Here is a 20,169-nt window from a genome sequence, read left to right on the forward strand (position 1 = left end):
CATTTCTTGTTCTTAATTCTGTCAGGTGCCTTGTTGTCATGATATAACTGCCACTATTCAAGCCAGGTAGGATGTAGATATTGTAGATTTGGTCTGTATGACAACAAGGCACCTGAAATCATTATGGGAATGTCATTAGATCGGCCCTGTACACACGGAGGTTTTTTTTTACACAGGGAGATGTGTTGCTCAAAATTTTTTCAGGGATTTGGAGGCAGATTTTGACTTGCCTGCAAATTTCTGCCATGATTTTCGCAGCATTGTTCGCCCACGGCCATTGAGCGCTGCGGGCGAAAAACGCCTTCTCTATTTCCCATTGATTTCAATGAGAGGTCCGAGGCAGAACCGCGGCAAGTAAGAGCATACCGCTTTTTCTTACCGCGAGCGAGAAAAAAAATACCTCTGCCTCCCATTGACATCAATGGGAGGCAGTTTCGGACATTTTTTGCTGCTGATTCCGACGCAGTTTCCACGTCGAAATCAGCTTCCAAAAACCTTGTGTGAACTGGTCCTAAGTAGTGCAGCCTCAGGCTTTGGATTTGCAGGATACAGATAAAGTGTAGTACTAGTTCCAATAAAGGAACATAATTATAGGCATCATTATGAGGATATGCTCACTCTGCTGTTCTCAGAGAATATTCATATAGACTCATGCAATGAATCACACACTATGCACATTGTCCACAAACATTTGCTGCATGGGAAGCTTTTATATTAGATGCAATGACGTGCTGTGAGATGCTTATATATGTGTGTCAAGGCATGGGGGCTAACCAAAACTCCCCTCTACTTATAGATTTAATGTTAAACTAAACACATACGCATCTTGTTGAAGGAAAATGCTCATTAAAATGTTTTATTTATTTATATGTACCTCACAGTTCCTTTTAAGTATGTCCTCTAAGCAATGATTCTGATAAAATATTAGGTTTCCGACACCAGCCAAAGAATCCGTGCTCCACAGGGAACCATACACTTGGGGAAAGCTCACACGTCTTCTGCCATAATAATGTCAAAGTGGATGCTGTTCCCTTCTGCACTGTGTAGAAAATCTAATATGGATTTTCTGCTGTAATTTAACTGTGCATCAAATGTCTATTATTTTCGGTTCTTATGTTTAAATTCTTTTAAGATTTCTGGAAACGTTAGTGAAGTGCAGAATATTAGTAGCTTTCAGGGCATTTTGCAGAGAGCAGGAGACTTAATGTTTAATTAAAGGGGTTCTCCAGGCATTTTATATGGGCTATCCTCAGGATAGGTCATCAATATCAGATCTCAGGGGTCCACTTAAATGGGACCGGAACTGCAATCGCAGGCACAGCCGCTAGGCCATCTATATAAAATGCTTGGAGAACCCCTTTGAGTATGTTCACACAGGGAGGATATGCTGAATGAAAGCAGACAGCGTATCTGCCCTGGTTCCCGCAGGGAATTCCGGTGGAAAAACCGAACCAAATTGTGGTGGAGTTTTTTGGGCAGAATGTCCGCTGCGGAAAACAGCACTTAATTTTAAAAAAAAGTGTTCATACTTACCTGTAGCTATGGCGACGCGTCACCCTGACTTCCTGCAGCCCGGCCTCCTGGGATTATGTTTCATCCCATGTGACCGCTGCAGCCTGTGATTTTTCTGAGCTGCGCTTTTTGCGGCTTAATCGCAGCTTTTCCGCTGCAAAAATTGCAACATCTGCTATTTTGTTGTGGGCTTTACATCCACATTGAATTCAGTGGGGAAAACCTGCGACAGAAAACTAGCGATTCCACAGCATAAATTGACATGCTGCGGATTGAAAAAACGCACTGCAGGTCAATTTATGAACATTTTTTCGGCGGGTTTTCTACACAGCACGTGAATGAGATTTGTTCAAATCTCATCCACTTTGCTGCTATTGTAATGCGCTGCAGATTTTTCGCAATGAAATCCGTTGCGGATATTTACACTACGTGTGGACCTGACCTAAATAAGTAAGGCCAGTTTCACACTTGCGTAATATGGGTGCATTTTTTCTAATGACCTAAACTAACATAAATTTCTGGATTTGTGAAAGAGCTCTTGCCATAGACTTTAAGGCTGGGTTCACACGTGGCGGAATTTCACTAGAATTCACTAGAATTCCGCTGCGGACACTCCGCAGCGTTAATCCGCAGCGGAGCCGTTTCTCCATTGACTTCCACTTCTATTTAGAAGTGTTCGTTTAGACGATGCGTAAAATTCCACTGCGGAGCATAGGCTGCGGAGCTGAATTTGGTGTCCGCAGCATGCTCTGTCTGTTGCGGACCAGTGGCGGACTGGTTGCGGACTCATGGCGGAATTTCTCCATTGACTTCAATGGAGATTCTAAATTCCGCAATGAAGTCCGCAGCTGTCATGCACATGTTATGTGTGATGCGGATGCGTCTTGCTTTTTTGACATGACATTTCTTCATTCTGGCTGGACCTATGTATTTCTAGGTCTACAGCCAGACTGAGGAAGTCAATGGGGCTCCCGTAATTACGGGAGCGTTGCTAGGAGACGTCAGTAAATAGTCACTGTCCAGGGTGCTGAAAGAGTTAAGCGATCGGCAGTAACTGTTTCTGCACCCTGGACAGTGACTACCAATCCCAATATACAGCAACCTGTAAAAAAATAGAAGTTCATACTTACCGTGAACTCCCTGCTTCTGTCTCCAGTCCGGCTTCCCAGGATGACGTTTCAGTCTAAGTGACGGCTGCAGCCAATCACAGGCTGCAGCGGTCACATGGACTGCCGCGTCATCCAGGGAGGTCGGGCTGGATGCCGAAAGAGGGACGCGTCACCAAGAGAACGGCCGGTAAGTATGAAATTCGTTTACTTTCACTAGGGAAAGTGCTGTCCCTTCTCTCTATGCTGCACTGATAGAGAGAAGGGAAGCACTTTTCCCGCAGTCCGCAGCAGCTAGTCCGCATCAATTTACTGCACATTTTGGGCAGATCCGCCGCAGAATCTGCAACGCAGATTCTGTGCGGCATTGATGCGGACAGTTGCGGAGGAAATCCGCCACGTGGGGGCATGCCCTAAGGGAAAGGGCGGCCACCTCGGAATCTCGCATCTGTCATGCATCTATTTCGTATCCTGTGGATATACCATAAATGCCTATGATGGGATAAACACTTTAATATATGTACAATATAGGGGGGTAGAAAATGACAAATTTGAGTGGGGGGGGGGGGGGGGGATATAGGTAATGTTCTAATATACTTAATACTAATAATATTTTGATAATATTCACTTCACTGCATTTCATATGTATTTCAATTCCATTGCTATTTCATGTCTTTCCTAATAACGTCCCAAACCTGCATTTCTGGAGTTACACAATTGGGCAGCCCAGTGAAAATTTGATGTGGTTGGGTAGAATTGAGCAATCACAGGGATTGTGGAAAGAGGGTGTTATACAGACCTCTAGTGGGCACAATTTATAATTCAGCTACCATCTTCACCTGTAAACTGTTTCACATACATAACCATATTTTTCTTACTCAAACATTTTGGTGCAGAAGAATATAGAGGATAACATGGACTTTATAATAGGCACAAACTACAGCATGGGAGACCAGAAGCAAAAGCATATATCTATAAACAAACAGGGCCTGAAGCGCTACGCTACAAATTTCTTTAGGGTTGGGGCTACGCACAGACTTCTTATAGCACAACAGCTGCATGTCCTGTATGTGAGGATTTTATGAGACACAACAAAATAGAAAGAATAAAGACCAGGGGAGAAAAGAGTTGCAATAAAAAAAACACAAAAAACTGCAAAGCGCAACTAAGTAATACATGTCAAGCAAATAACAGCCTAGGTGATACCAGTGTTGTTGTTACAAGATATTGTTACTCATAGTTACCGGTAATAAGAGGACAAAGTAACGCATGTACTGAAGTACTAAGTTCCCCAAAAAAACAGTAATGCCATACTTTACAATTACTCTGCATATTACTTGCAACATGATATCTCCGCCAAATGGACAGAGATAAGACGCCAGACATCACTGTACCTTATCCTCTTGGGATAAAATAGGCAACGTAATCCCACCTTCCCCACCCATGTATCTTCCATAGGCCCCATAGACAATTGATCATTGGAGATCTTGACCATCTAATGGCTATATTGTGCATTTTTATACAACACCATTATCCCAAAAAACAGAACAGATCGGTGGGCTTTTACATTTTTTTAGGCTTCCTGGTCTTTGTAACCATCTGATTATGTTCCTAAAAATAAAAGGGGAAGGGTGTTGGGTAATGTTACAAAAGCATGATAAAGACCCAACTGACAATTTTGATTGTAGTCTCACCGAGTTCCCAGGGCAGAAACAGATGTAAAATTATCAGAAACAAATGTAACTACAGAAAAGGAGCCAGAATCGTAGCCTGCTTTACATCCACAATGGCATACATTAGTCGTGTATATTGCAAACATTTATCAATAGAAAATGATCAATTGTATTAATTTTATTTCTCTATCCATGACTGCTTCTATCTTTAAATGACTTTCCTGATGCAAAAGCAGGACTCTATTGGAGGAGGGGTAGGCGAGGTATTCCACCGCCTACAACATCATTGAGAACTTCAGGTTGGGGGCACAATTTATGGATTAAAAAAACACTCTGCCCGTACAGCCGCTTAAATGATAATGCTGGGATTCAATGAGTGTTATCCCTGTATTAGAGAAAAGCTAATTTGTGAGGGAACAGCACGCAGGTGTGACAGCTTCCACTGTCACCAATCAGTGCTGCCCTGTAGAAGGAAGAGGCTGATTCAAGAGAGCAAGTGCCAGGCGGTAGTGTTCATATATATGCAGTATATACGCAGTTTAGCCATAACATTAAAACCACCTGCCTATTATCGTGTAGGTCCCCCTTCACCGGTAGGTGGTTTTAATGTTATGGCTGAACAGTGTATAATACACAAGAGAGAAATGTAACCACTAGAGGAGCTGTAGGAGCTAGAGGACCCTACTACAAACATAAGGTAGGGTGGCAAGCTGGTCCCGCATTGCAAGCTGCACATGCATTGAGGGGTTGGAGGATATAGATAGAAGGGATTTGTATATATCATATATCAGAACCGCATCCTCTCCCGGCCTCCAGGGCAGGAACAAATGCTCAGAATGCACGACCTTAAAACCAATCAGATTTAAAGGCGGACTACTTAAATCAGCTTCATTCTGTCCTCTGTGCCAGTTATAGGTGTTTCTAATCTGATTTGATTTGTGCTTGTTTTTCCTCCTGAACTTGAACTGTTGCTTCCCTGGCTACTCTTCGGATACTTCACTGTACACCATCATGATCCTGCTTGACTTCCATTGCCTGACTTCTGGCTTGTTTGACTACGCTCATGTGTGTTCCACGGTATCGCATACCATGTTCAGCCTGACCTCTGTTACCGACCACTGGCCTGTTTGACTACTCTCTGGAATCCTTGGCTCATTCGTACCACAAACCCTAACGAGTGGTCCTATACATGAGTTATGCAGTCTGGTTGATTCTTACCGAGGGTATCGCAGGAACCAGATCATTACAGGCTGATTGATACCTGTTGACTGATCTATTGTCCATTCAAATGAGGGACCAAAGAGGGATACCTTCTGAAACCCCTTCCATGGGGACCAAGAGAACTTGTACCACACCTGAGTATTCACCTGACCTTAAACTGTACGTTTACCGATTGTGCCACTGATTACAATAATTTTTGCGGCGGTATGATTCATGAAGATAAATGATTAAGGATTGTTTGTCGTGGTTCTTCATCGTACACACTGGCTAATTATTCTTACGATTACTTGGAAACAAGTGATTCATAACAGTTATTGGCCAGTGGAATGGGCCTCAACAGTCTGCATGATTACATCCACTGTGATTCAATATTATTGCACAATACAATATGATAAAGTCCAAGAGGGGGTGAATACTTCTTATATGCATTGTGCATGCAGTTTTTCTTTTTGAAGTTTTTCCTCGCTGAAGTCAATGGGAAAAGAAAAGCCTTGTAAATACATAATCTATAAAACTGGATTGCAACTGCACATTTAACTAATGTAATGTGTGAATGGAAAAATTATTACATTATCATTAACTAATAACTTTTACCACATATGGAAAAACTGAAGTCGCAGTTTTACCGCAATTCACAAGCGACTTCATAGACTTATGTATAAGTCAAATACTCTAATGTGTGCACAATTGTATGAATGTGTCCAACACCACAATTCTTTTCCATTGGGTAAAGGGGGTTTTACACTGGGCGATTATCGGGCAGACGAGCGTTAATATAACGCTTGTTGCCGATAATTGGCCTGTGTAAACAGGAGAACGATCAGCAGATGAACGAGCAAACGCTCATTCATCTGCTGGTCGTATCGTTTTAAAAAAAGTTAAATATTATCGTTGTCGGCAGCGCATCTCCCTGTGTAAACAGGGAGATGCGCTGCCGACATGATAATAATGTATGGGGACGAGTGATCGGAGTAACGACCGCTCGTCCCCATCCATAGCTCCGTGCGGCAGGAGTAAGCGAGCGCCGATCCACAATGTCTCGTTAAACGGCGCTCGTTGCACTGGCCGCTTATCGGCCGGTGTAAAAGGGACTTTAGTTTGCTGCATTTTCGCGGTTTAGAAGATTTAGGGGGATTGAAATGTGTTTTCTCAGTTACTATAGGTGATTACTGTTTACAATGAAGGTTTAGTTTAAGCTTCTGCTGTAAAACACAGGATAAGCCGGTAATCTGCATATATCAGCCATTTGATCTCCATGTCATGCAGTGACAGCTGTTGGACACAAAGTCTCCCCAGTGCTGTGAATCATCATAAATGTAAAACATTTGCAGTGTGGGGTGAGATCCTTGTATAACCGCTCCATTTTATTTAAAGCTCTTGACTACTAGAATATTCTTAATATGAGGATGTCCGCTGAGGTTGGGGGCCCGATTCTCTGCACCCCTGCCGATCAGCTTTTTTGAAGGTACCGCAGCGTTCATGTGAGCACTACTTCCACTTCATCGCTCACGCTGCTCATGACTTGCCTAAGTAGAGTCGTGTGTTATTGAACATTTTACCTATCCTTTCTTTTCCACCCCTTCATCTAAGAAAAAGACACGTGACAACCGAAGGTGGATGTGAAATGGCCACAGCAGCCGTTTATTAATTTACATTGCTTATAAAATGCAATTTTGATCCGAAACATTCGGATAACTAATTAGGAATCCAACCAGAGAATTCCTCCTATAATTCACATGACCCAACATGGGTCAGAATCATAAATCACAATTAACATTAACCTAATCAGAGCAGGGGAAGTCCTTGAAGCCATTTTTATATATGTTTGTTACCTCGAGTTAGCCATCTGCAACCACCACCAACAATTTACCTCCAGCCGTAAACCAGCTCGGAGGCACCGCTCACCTCTGCAGATGGCTCCAACCACCAGAAGACCACTTCAAAGGGATAACACCCTATGAAGTCTTCAAACAATGTACCTTTTTTGGGGGACGCATACCCCCGATGCGACCCCCCCACCATTTCGTACTGACCAACCTCAAGGACTCCCCCCGCCACAGCGAAACAGGCCTTGACCACCTTAAGCCTGTGAGTTCCTCCACACCACCACCGCCCTTTCAATCAATCCCAACCTCGGTCAGATGCACCCCATCACTCCTCCAGTAATTCCCTTCTCCTGACTCCAAATCCCTGTGCCGCACACAAATGCCCCCATTCTTGCCCACAAAACGGGACACCGCCCGATTCACTTTAATGCGGGCCTTATTAACCCTCTCCATAGACCGAGGCAGCCGCCAATGCTTCCTTGGAACTATGTCGGACCACACTATCACTAGGCCAGGATAAGATACCCATAAACACAACATATCGTGTTTGATATCCCGCACCAACTCCCGAAAAGGGCGAACCCCCAAATCATTGCCCCCCACGTGCAATACCAGGACTTCCGGAACCCTATCCAGCCGAGAGTATGTCTGGAACCCGGCTCCACAACATACCTCTAAATCCTAGCCAATGCAAAACCGCATCCTGCCGCGGAATGCGCAGCTGACGGCCGTCAGGGCGGACGTCCGCCCTCAATGCCCCCCAATGCACGTAAGAGTGTCCTAACAACCACACAAGGCAAGGGAGCTGATCTGAAACGAAAAAGGACAAGCACACACGCTTTAAACAACAAATAATAACATGACTCATAACAAATGAGGGCGCACGTATGACCTAAACCTGTTGGACTCCCAACGGCCAATGCGCCGCACCCCCTCGTCGTCCAACCCCCAGCGCCCCGCCTCAGTTGCTGCGCCAATCCTAAAGGAGTGAGATGAGTAAGGGCCAGCCGCGACTCCGACCGCCGCCAAGCATTTCTTAAATACTGCGCCAAATTGATATCTGGACAAAAATGACCCATTCTCGTGACGTAGTAACGGCAACTCGGGTGACCCCACCCGTGGTTTAAAAGCACGCATGCAAGCGACCGGACACATCGCCGATCCCGGGAGGGAAAACAAAACTATGCGCTTTCCTTTGCCCATTTGATCAGTTTTTGACCGCCGCAACCACAACTCGAGTCTATCCCCATATAGACCCACCTCCTCCAGTCTCAACCCCCCTGCCCGCTTGGTACTAGGTGAAACCAACTCGCCAATTCGAAGTGCACCAAAAAACGCTAAGGAAAATGCTAACTGAAATAACTCCACCTTAGAAGAAGAACGTCAGACAGACCCTAGCGATAAACCCAAAGAAGCGAGGAGAGCAAAAGACACGGGCCGTCTACCATCTGCTTCGACCCTACCTCGACGCAGACCCTTTAAAGCTTGTCCTACTAAAAATTCCTTAGACACATCCCGAAAGCCCCGCAACTTAAAACCAAAAGCCAATGCAGAAACGAAACGATTGACCTTAGCCAGGGAAAACCCCGCCTCCCAAGCATCCCCCAACCAATACAAAAGTGCCACCAACCTGTCTTGATCCGTGCTGACGTTACCCAAATTTCTTACCCACTCCTCCCACTGCTTCCAACAAGCAGAATAAGCACTCCACGTCGTACATGCCAATGACCTTTCAACCAATCGTTCTACGGGGCCAAAACCAGAAACCAGAGATGCTCCGGACAAGCCAAACCGAGCCGCTCCGCTCCCGGTGCCAATTGACGAAATCGATCCCACTGTGAGCGAGAAAGAGCATCAGCGATACAATTCCGTACCCCCGGCACATGCACTGCAACCACCCACGCGTTCAAAGACAAGCACACTAAAACTAAAAGTCGCAACAACTGAACTACCGGAGGAGAAGATGCGGTGATGTTATTAATGGCCAGCACCACCCCCATGTTGTCGCAGTAGAAACGGACCTACTTGTCCCTGAGCCTGTCCCCCCAAATGGTCGCCGCAACCACGATAGGGAACAGCTCGAGCAGGGCCAGATTCCGCGTGAGTCCGCTGGCCACCCAGCTAGCCGGCCAGTTTCCCGCACACCAAGGACCACCCCCGTATGCGCCAAAACCACCTGCCCCAGCCGCATCCGTAAAAATTTGTAAATCGCTCGTATCCTGTGCTGGAGCCATCCATAGTGAGCGACCATTATACTGACCAAGAAAATCATCCCAAACCTGAAGATCAGCCCGATGCTCCTCCCTGAGCCGCACAAAATGATGTGGCGCCCGAACCCCCGCAGTCGCTGCCGCCAAACGTCTACTAAAAACTCTCCCCATCGGCATAATCCGACAAGCGAAATTCAACTTCCCCAGCAGAGACTGGAGATCGCGCAACGTCATCTTCTTCAACCTACAAGCCCGCCGTACCTCCTGACTCAATGACCCTAATTTATCCACCGGAAGTCGACACTCCATTGCCACCGAATCAATTTCAATCCCTAAAAAACAAATGGTGGAAACCGGGCCTTCAGTCTTTTCCGGCGCCAAGGGAATCCCAAAGTCCTTTGCGACTTTCTGCAAGGAATGCAACAAATTACCGCAAATAGGCGAACCCCCCAGGCCGATGCACAAAAAATCATCTAGATAATGTATCAAAGAATCAACCCCGGCTACGCCCTTTGTCACCCATTCCACGAAGCTACTAAATGCCTCGAAATATGCGCAAGAAAGGGAACACCCCATAGGAAGACACCTATCTACATAAAAAGCCCCATTCCAAAAACAACCCAACAGCCGCTGGCTCTCTGGATGAACTGGCAACAACCGAAAAGCCGCCTCAATGTCGGTTTTTGCTAACAACGCGCCGGGCCCCGCTGCGCGAACTAATCCCAACGCCTTGTCGAAGGATGTGTACACTACCGAGCATAACTCATGATCAATCCCGTCATTCACCGACGAGCCCCTGGGAAAAGATAAATGCTGGATTAAACGAAATTTCCGGGGCTCCCGCTTCGGGACAATACCCAATGGGGACACCACTAAATTATTTATTGGCGGATCAACAAACGGCCCCGCCATGCGCCCCAACGAAACTTCCTTCAACAGTTTTTCCGACACGATCTCGGAATGCAAGTAAGCCGACTTAAGATTGCGCCGAATAACCGGAACCTCATAAGGAGGCGGAGGAATAACGAAACCAACACGGAACCCTTCATAAATTAACTTGGCCGCAACCCTATCTGGATATTCATTTAGATACGGGACCATCCTTTCCACCCTCACCGGCGACAACCCCTTGACCAGCTGAGGAGGACTGGTTCCCTGACCGCTTCTTCCGCATACACTTGGCAGCCCCGTGTGATGATCCATTACATTCTGAACACACGTGCTTGAACTTACATGCGGCCCCGAACTTACACTGGCCGTCATTAAATTGCCAGCAGAACCCAAGTTTGGCTCCTGAACCTTGTCCGGCCTGGCTAGACTGACCTCCTTGGCCAACGCTCCCGGGAAAGGACTGCTTCACCGGAGCCGTCACCCTCAACCAAAGCGCAATATCCTTCTGGTCCCACCTAATTGCCGGCCGAACCGCCTTCCGCTGGCGAAATTGCTCATCGTACCGCAACCACGCCTGACCCCCGTATGCCCTATGAGCCTCTCCGATGGCATCGAAATAGCAAAATAACGCCGAGCAATTTTCAGGCGCCTTCTCTACGATCACGCTGGCTAAAATGGCAAACGCTTGCGACCAATTGACGAACGTCTGCGGGATAAGCCTATACCGCCGACGTTCCTCTTCCTCCTTCTTACTCTCATCCCGCTTGCCTTTATCCAAATTGAACTTTGCAAGCGGGAGAAGAGAAAAGATCTCCACGTACTCATCCTTCTAGATCCGTTCGCGGACCTCCTGTTTTAGGTGTGCCCCTAAAGGACCCTCGAAGCACACATAAACTTCGCCACGAGCACGATCATCAAGCCGGATTCGATCACCATCTTTTTGCGCCTCGGTCTGAACTGACACCGCGACCGCTTCCCTAGACGCCGCCAACACTTCCCCAACCACGGGACGCGACTGTAACACACCAACCTCACGAGGACCTTCCCAAACTACCGCCGGGGTACCCGCCGGAATTACGGGCGCCGCAGCCCTATCTAAGCGCCCGACCAACTCCCGCAAGCAACCCACTAAATCCGATAAGCCAACGCCGTCGCGCCCGGCGACGCTGCTACCTGCAGCCGATGCCGCGCTCGCTGCCCCACCCCCGACACCCGACATAAAAATCGCTGGATACGGCAAAGAAGGAGTTACGCACTCACCGGGCTGCCCAGGCGCTGTGTTCCCGCCAGCCGAAAAATCCTGACCTCGCTGAAAATCGTCCAATTCGCCATCCTCCAGGTCCTCTCTTGCCGACGACTGGCCATCCCACCGACATCTCCTACACGAGGACAACGACATGCTGACAGATGGGCCGGCAACCTGCCGCCCGACCGCAGGGACCCAGACCGACCGGACCTGTTGCCTCGTCGCCGCTGATGATCTAGGCGTCCTCCCTGACGGTCTTGAGGAAGCCTGCCCCCTGGCCGGAACATCACCATGCGGGGCGGCTGTGGGCTGCTCTCTACATACGGCATCCGATGGAGGTGGGGTGACAGGGACCCCGGCCTGCGACCCCCTGTGGACCGCCGGACCTCGTCGCGGCTGGGGATTCCTGCCAGGACGCAGGGCCTGGGAAGAGGCGGCCCTCCCAGCTGCCTGGCCTGCAGCGTCCTTTGAAGGGCTCCCCTTGCGACGCCGTGTCCGCGGGACCACCTATGGACTGAGGCGTTCTGGTGGGCGAGACCACAGCCCTCCCGCTTGTATATAGTGCCATACAGTTCCCCCTTGTGTATAGTGCCACACAGCTCCCCCTTGTGTATAGTGCCACATAGCCCCCCCTTGTGTATAGTGCCACACAGCCCCCCCCCTTGTGTATAGTGCCACAAGGCAATACGCATCCGAGAAAGTTGTATCAGCCAGGGAGATGTCACTCAAACATGGAAAGTTAAGTTTGGAGACAGGACTACGTGACTCTTCAGGATAGCGGCACCGCCCCATGACCCTCTAATGAGTAATTAGCATATAGTGTGCGCCGTTTTAAAAGTGGATTTTAAGAATTTTGCTGCATCTGAAAAAAACATACAAGGGAATGTTTGGAAATATTGTCAGGTCATGTATTACCGCATGGTGGCGGTTCAAGGGGTTAAAACTACCTGTCAGATTCCCATTAAATATACAATGAATTGAGAACAATTCCATCTGCCCTGCAATTTTGTTATTATAAATATATCCTATATAATTACAGATCCAGAACCAAGCTCTGACATATATACAGCACCACAACCAAGCTCAGTACATAAATACAGTACCACAACCAAGATCAGTACATAAATACAGCACTAGAACAAAGCTAAGTACGTATAGACAGCACCAGAACCAAGCTCAGTACATAAATACAGCACTAGAGCCAAGCTCTGACATATATACAGCACCAGAACAAAGCTCAGTACATATATACAGCACTAGAACCAAGCCCATACATATATACAGCACCAGAACAAGCCTCAGTAGATACATACAGCACCAGAACCAACCTCAGTACATAAATACAGCACTAGAACCAAGCTCAGTACATATATACAGCACCAGAACAACCTCAGTACATAAATACATCCCCAGAACCAAGCTCAGTACATATATACAGCACCGGAATCAAACTCATTACATATATACACAGCACCAAAACCAATCTCATACGTATATACAGCACCAGAACTAAGCTCAGTACTTACATACAACATCAGAACCAAGATCAGTACATATATACAACACCAGAACAAATACAGCTCAATTTAGTGCAACCCCTGCCATATAGGTTTGTACTGCGTAAAACTGCAGCTCCCAGCATGGGCCGAACAATGGTAAGGATATGCTGGGAGATGCTGTGTCACAAAAAAAAATCATATCATAATCATCTCGCTGCAGATCAGACAGCGACTACAGTGCGGATTAGAAGCAGAATAAACATTTACATTAAATGACTCACCGGTGACGTCTCAGATTCTAGTTCTTTTCTTCTCCCGTCGGTCCAGACATCTATGATGGATTTCTACCGGCCATGACCCATTTCTGCAGTTTTCCGCTCAGATGTCTTCAGCTTCTCCCTTTTAAAACATTTCTGCACCTATAAACAAAGTTAAAATTCTCAACACCTCTAAATATAATAAACCACCATACACTGCACCTCTAACGATTATAGCGCCATACATTGTGTCCCTGATTATAATAGTACCATACACTGTCACACACACACACCGTGCCCCCAGTAGATAGTGCCCCCATAGCCACCATGCTGCCCTACATATAGCTTCCCCTATAGATAGTGCTCCACGTATAGCCCACCTCTGTAGACAGTGCCCTTCATATAGCCACCCTGTTGCTAGTGCCCCACAGGTAACCCACCCCTGTATATAGTGTCCCACATATAGCCCACCCCTATAGAAAGTGCCATAAAAAATAGCTCCCAAATAGATAGTGCTCTACATATAGCCCACCCCTGTATAGTGTCTCACATATAGCTCCCCCTGTATATAGTGCCCCACATATAGACCACCCTGTAGATAGTGCCCCACATAAAGACCCCCTGTAGATAGTGGCCCACATATAGACCCCCCGTAGATAGTGGCCCACATACAGACCCCCCTGTAGATTGTGCCCCACATCCCGACATACAGACAACCCCTGTAGCTAGTGCCCCTATAGCTAGTGTATATAGTGGCCCACATATAGACGACCCACCTGTAGATAGAGTCCCCACTATAGATAATGCCATTAACAATTTTATGAGAAAAAAAAAACTTTACATACTCACATGATCCCATTCCTGTTCGCTGGCGATGCAGAACTGCAGATCCGCACCTCTGGGATCCGCACCTATCTCTAGAACGGGACCCTGTTCTACCTTGCTCAGCTCCCGCTGCCTCCCAGGCACTTCCTGATTAGGTGGTTGGGAGTTACGGAAACAGCCGAGCACGCTGAGCTATGCTGTTTCCAGAATTCCCATAGAAGTGAATGAGAGTTACGGAAAGCACGTAGCACAGTGAGGTGTGCTGTTTCCGTAACTCGGTAGCTACGGAAACAGCATAGTTCACCGTGCTGCGCTGTTTCCATAACTCCCATTCACTTTTTTGCGAGCTCGGCTCTTTCCGTAATTTGTTGTTACCCACCACTTACTGGGTCCCACCTTTTTTGATATAGTCTTTATTATACAGGTCGTTATGCTTGCGGCGATACCATATATGTGTATTTTATTTGTAACACTTTTGCTAAATAAAACCCCACCTTGCGGAAAAAAATGGAGCTTAATGATACAGTATATTTAATTCAGGTCACCTTAGAATATTTTATTTTCTAGATTTCTACTAGTGTACCTCAATTTCTCTATGATGAATAAAACATTTTTTGAATTTTCTGTGTATATAATAAATATATTGGACTGCTTACATTAAACCCATTCCAAGTTACTATCACTGAATATCATATGACTAATCCTGTTTATAGTTTGACTTGTTTACAGTAAATGGTAAAGCAGAGAAATTTTTCCGTGCCATGGATTTGTGAAATATATGTCAAGTATATGGACAGCTTCTCACCAGAGCCGGTTTATAGGAAGGGGAAAAAGGGCTATTGCCCAGTTACCTCCTGCGCTTCCTAGACAAAACATTGGAGTTGAAAAGTTTTTAATGTACCTCTGACATTATAAAAGTTTTGAAATTTCACAGGATAGGTGAGTATGTATCTTTTACACTATATATAAGTGTTAGGGTATATGCACACAACCTATTTTCAGACGTAATGGAGGCATTTTACGCCTCAAATTACGCCTGAAAAGACGGCTCCAATACGTCGGCAAACATCTGCCCATTGCTTGCAATGGGTCTTACAATGTTCTGTGCAGACGAGCTGTAATTTTACGCATCGCTGTCAAAAGACGGAGCGTAAAATTATGCCTGCGTCAAAGAAGTGCAGGACACTTCTTGGGACATAATTGGAGCCGTTTTTTATTGACTCCATTGAAAAACAGCTCCAATTACATCCGTAATGGACACCGCGAAAAACGCGTGCAGTTGTAAAAACTTCTGAAATTCAGGAGCTGTTTTCGCCTGAAAACAGCTCCGTAATTTCAGACGTATTTTGCGTTGCCGTGTGAACATACCCTTAGAGCTGTAATTCCCCATCTATCAGCATTGCTGACTAGAAGAAATTTGGTGACCGAGCTTTAGGGTTAGCAACCATACGTAAGCAGGATTTTTTTTTCAAGTTCAGATTTTTTTTTTCATTATTATTATTAATAAATAAAGGCACAAAGTAAGACTTTTATGCAACAATTGCAAAATTTTTCAAGCAAACGCCTCTCTGTATGTACCCACCTTAACGTATATATTTATTGTTTGGCACATGCCACCTGAGCCCCTGCACAAGCCCTTAGCAACAAAGTGGTTAATGGTAACCACCATAATGAATGAGTTGGTTTGAAAGCCTTTAAAATTGAAGGGGAATTCCACTCAAACCTTTTATTTCACAGTTCCTGAGTTTTAAAGGTCCCTTGATAAGACATTCATAACGGCAGGGGTACACAGTGGAGGTAATGAATAATATACAATCATTTTACTATATATAACCCTCGTTTTTGTTTTTCATCTTAGATGGAGACAGTTTTTAATAACACGAATGCGTGGAATGTTTATAGGATGTGACTCCGCCAATGGTCTTTGTGTTGTGTGCCCTTTACTGTAGAACTTTTCTTTCATGCACAGTGGGGAACTTTGGTTTAGCAACTCATTTGCAAGGGATTATTAAAAACAAAATTTGGTACACAATAAAGACAGAGGAGACGTGCTGCTTAGACATGGCTTCACACATGAATGGGAAAATCCAATTGCCAGATCATTTTAAACCTACAAAATACAGCTTGCTATTTGTATCATAAGAAAACAATAGAGCCAGAATGTGGTTATTAACTCCATAGAATGGAGAGAATACTGACAGGCTTTATCCTTCTCCCCTTTAAGGCACCTTCACATCTCGTTATTGCATTCCGTCAGAGGTATACATCGGGAAGACTCCCGACGTAAACCTCAGACAGGCTACAACGTGTCACACTGCATAGGCATACAGTGGGATACATTGCCCCGAACAGCAGCACCCTCACACACACTTTGGACAGAGAGCATTAGGAAGCACTCTGCCTGAGGAAGCTCCTGATGCCAATATTTATATATCGACAGTGACGTCAGGATCTTGCCAGGGCATAGTGCTACCTGATGCTCTGCCCAGGGACTCCGGCCACGTTGAAGCTCCTGACGTCACTATCCATATAGGGCAGAGCCCTTTCTTGATGCTCTGCCCGGAGAGTCTGACCCAGGGGAGGTCCTAACATCAATGTCCATATATGGACAGTGACGTCAGTAGTTTGTGGGCAGAGAACTTCTGATGCTCTACTCGAAGATTCTGGCCCTGGGGAGGCTCCTGACATCCCTGTCCATATATGGACAGTGAAGTCAGGAGCTTCCAAAGGGCCAAAATCCGCAGGCAGAGCACTTCCAATGCTTTACCCGTCTATGCTATTCCATCCTTCAAAAAAGGTATACTGAAGAATACCAGTCCAACAGAGGCCGAAAGGACACTCTTTTGGCATCCGTCGGGCTAATGGAACCCTATGGACAGCTTTCCCGATGTACACGATAAGCTTAGGAACTTTTCTTTTTAAATAATGTTTTTTGCAGTTTCTTCATTCTGCAGCTTTTCCATTATGATGGTACCAAACATTGGGGCAGATTTAATAATGCTTTTTAAGATTTAGACATTGTAAACTAATTAAATGTCACAGTGACGCACATTGTATGATACATTTTTGTGCATCTTGTTAGACACTTTTCTCTTCCTTATACCACCTCTTGATTGGCTTAGTTTGCATTTGGTGCACGTTGGCACATTTTAAGTCACGTCCCCTTATCTACACACTTTTGAAAAGTTTCTAGTGAGGCGCAAACATCTGTTCTTTTTTACGCATTTGCTATATAAGTAGGTCTAAAACTTGATGCGACATTATGCGCCGGAGTTATGAGACACATTTTGGCACATTTTAATACAAGGTCTAGACGCAATCCCATTAGTAAATCTGCCCAATCAACTTTTCTCCAGCTTATGTCCTATTTTACTTATTTTGCCTTCTTGCATTGATCCCATTCTAGATCATGAACTGTTCTATAAATGTTCAACATCTGATCTTGTTCAATATGCTAGTCAAAAAGTCTAGCATTTGCTTTTTTTTTTAATCTGTATTGTGGAAAAAATATAAATTATAATTTATTGTTTCCAAGTCTCCTTGAAGCCTCCAGTTATTAACGGAAACACTTGTATTTTCTTACAAGTTAGAATCCTCAATATAACTGTTACTCACCTCTCACCATACCAGCGGTTTGTCCCTGCTGGAGGCTGCAGATCTGTTCCTCCAGTCTGCAGCTCTTCTCCTTCATGCTGTTGTGTGCCCCAGGTTGCCATGGCAACCAGCACTTTTCGCCTGCAGATTAGGGTACAGCCTTGTATGGCTTTGTTCCTAACTCTGACCTTGCCTCTGTTTTGGATATTGCTTCTGTCTTGCTCCTTGGATTTGTCACATGGTACCTGTTGTCCTACTCCTGGTTCTGACCCTCGGACCCTTTTCTATGATTCCCGTTTTATTCTATGGCTTGTCGCATCCTGATCGCTTCTCTTTGACTACTATTGGCTTCGTTCCTGACTTCTCTACAGTACCTTCAGTGAACTTGATGCCAATTGGTGACTACTCAGGGGACTGCAACCAGGAAATCTCACTGGGAAAGTTCTCACCTCCTTGTAGGTGGTTAAGAACAGCCTGACGACGCTATAGTTCCTACAGCGCACATGACACCAATCGGTGACTATTTTGGGGACTGCAACCTGGAAATCAGAAAGTCCATACCTCCTTGAGGGGGGGGGGGGGGGATTCAGGGTGAAGAAAGAGAAGATTCCTAAGACTTCGCAGCCCAGTTTAGCCAGCGCCAAACTGACTGGAGGATCCACATTTCTGGTGAGAAGTGCAACAATGTGATTTATTCACCAAAGATCCACATCATTTTGGCTCTAGATCTTTCTAAAGCTAGATGAATGCCTCATGTGGGCTGAAACATTGTGGGTGTTTTGAATTGCGTAGCACCCCCTTTTACTTCATTATTTAGCATCTCACTACACTACTGTTGTATTTCCTGTATAGACAAAAACTGCACACAAAGATTTGTTGCTGACATAACATATCATCCAATATCTTTTAGTTTTAAGAACGCTATGTATGGTCAGCACAAGGAAAGTTATTAAGATCATAAAATTAAAATGATTATAGTCCATGTCCACCTTTGCAATCAATTTTTATTTTATTGTTCTAGTGCATTTAAAATGAAAAAATAAGCAATCTTGTAAATCATCTTTAATAAAAAATATCCTATTGTTTTGTGTGCCTCTGACACACACAATCTAACCCTAAGGGTATGTTAACACGGCTTATTTTTAGGCGTTCTTCGAGCCGTAAACACCCCAAACAAAGTCTAAAAAAACTAAAGCTGAACGCCTCCAAACATCTGCCCATTGAATATCAATGGGAAAAACTGCAGTTCGTTCCGACGGGGCATTTTTTTATGTGGCCATTTAGAAAAACGGCGCATAAAAAAAGTCCTATAAAAAGAAGTGCATGTCACTTCTTGAGCCGTTTTTTGAGCCGTTTTTCATTGTCTCGATAGAAAAACAGCTCTAAAAGGTCTGTAAAAAAGCATCAAAAAATGCTTGATGCTTAAAAAACGGCTAAAAATCAGAGGCTGTTTTCCCTTCGAAAACAGCTCTGTATTTTACAGCCATTTTTTATTCAGTCTGTGAACATACCCTAATACTGATCAAATCTAAGTTGACTGATGGATTCGGCTTACAACAGAATTATGCAGCTTCTATGTATAGTGGATCCAAAGAAGCTGCAGCGCTAAAACGAAATATATTGGAAAAAAAAATAACTATATTAGAAAATGTTTATTATGCCCAAACAAGCAATCAAATGTTTTTTTTTTATAGCCGTTAAATTAAGTATGTTGAATTTTTCCAGTGGATTCATTTGATCCTCCCATGAGTGAAGCAGCACCATAGGGTGCAGCTGCTCCCCCACCCTATTTCATCATAATTAATATTCAGATTCAGATAAGCTGACTAATAATTTTTCTATCTTTAGGTGGATGATATGCTTGTTGGATCCCCCTAGTTTCTAGTTGAGAGCATGGTTCAAAATAAGTAATGTTAGATTAGTCTCCTAAAATTTACCTCTACCAGTTATATTTTCTGTCTGTAACATGAGATAACATACATATATAATATAAGAATATAATGTCACTTGAAGCCTCATACACAAGTTTACCCACTAATACTGGACTGGATAAATTAGTCAATGCTGAAAGAATTTTGTATGAATTTATTTAAGCTGGGCCAATGGATCATGTGATATCTTTGCTACTTTGTAATGGTCTGACAGATATAGAGTAACTAGGTACTAAAAAAATATTGCCTTATAAATAAAGTCAACGTTTATTAAGGCATTCATCTAAAGCGCCCTACATCTGACAGTATTTGCCGAGATATTAGTACATGATTAAGTTTAGCTGTCAATTTTGGCCTTCAGTCGCTTATCTATATCTA

At 44.8% G+C, this 20,169-nt stretch overlaps 1 pseudogene; it reads right to left on the reverse strand.

Annotated features, from left to right (window-relative positions):
- Nucleotides 1-8,202: 8,202 nt before the first annotated feature.
- LOC142747863 (uncharacterized) lies at nucleotides 8,203-17,982 on the reverse strand (annotated as a pseudogene).
- Nucleotides 17,983-20,169: the final 2,187 nt, after the last annotated feature.

This window comes from Rhinoderma darwinii, chromosome 1 (assembly GCF_050947455.1).
Source record: "Rhinoderma darwinii isolate aRhiDar2 chromosome 1, aRhiDar2.hap1, whole genome shotgun sequence".
Classification (NCBI taxonomy): domain Eukaryota; kingdom Metazoa; phylum Chordata; class Amphibia; order Anura; family Rhinodermatidae; genus Rhinoderma; species Rhinoderma darwinii.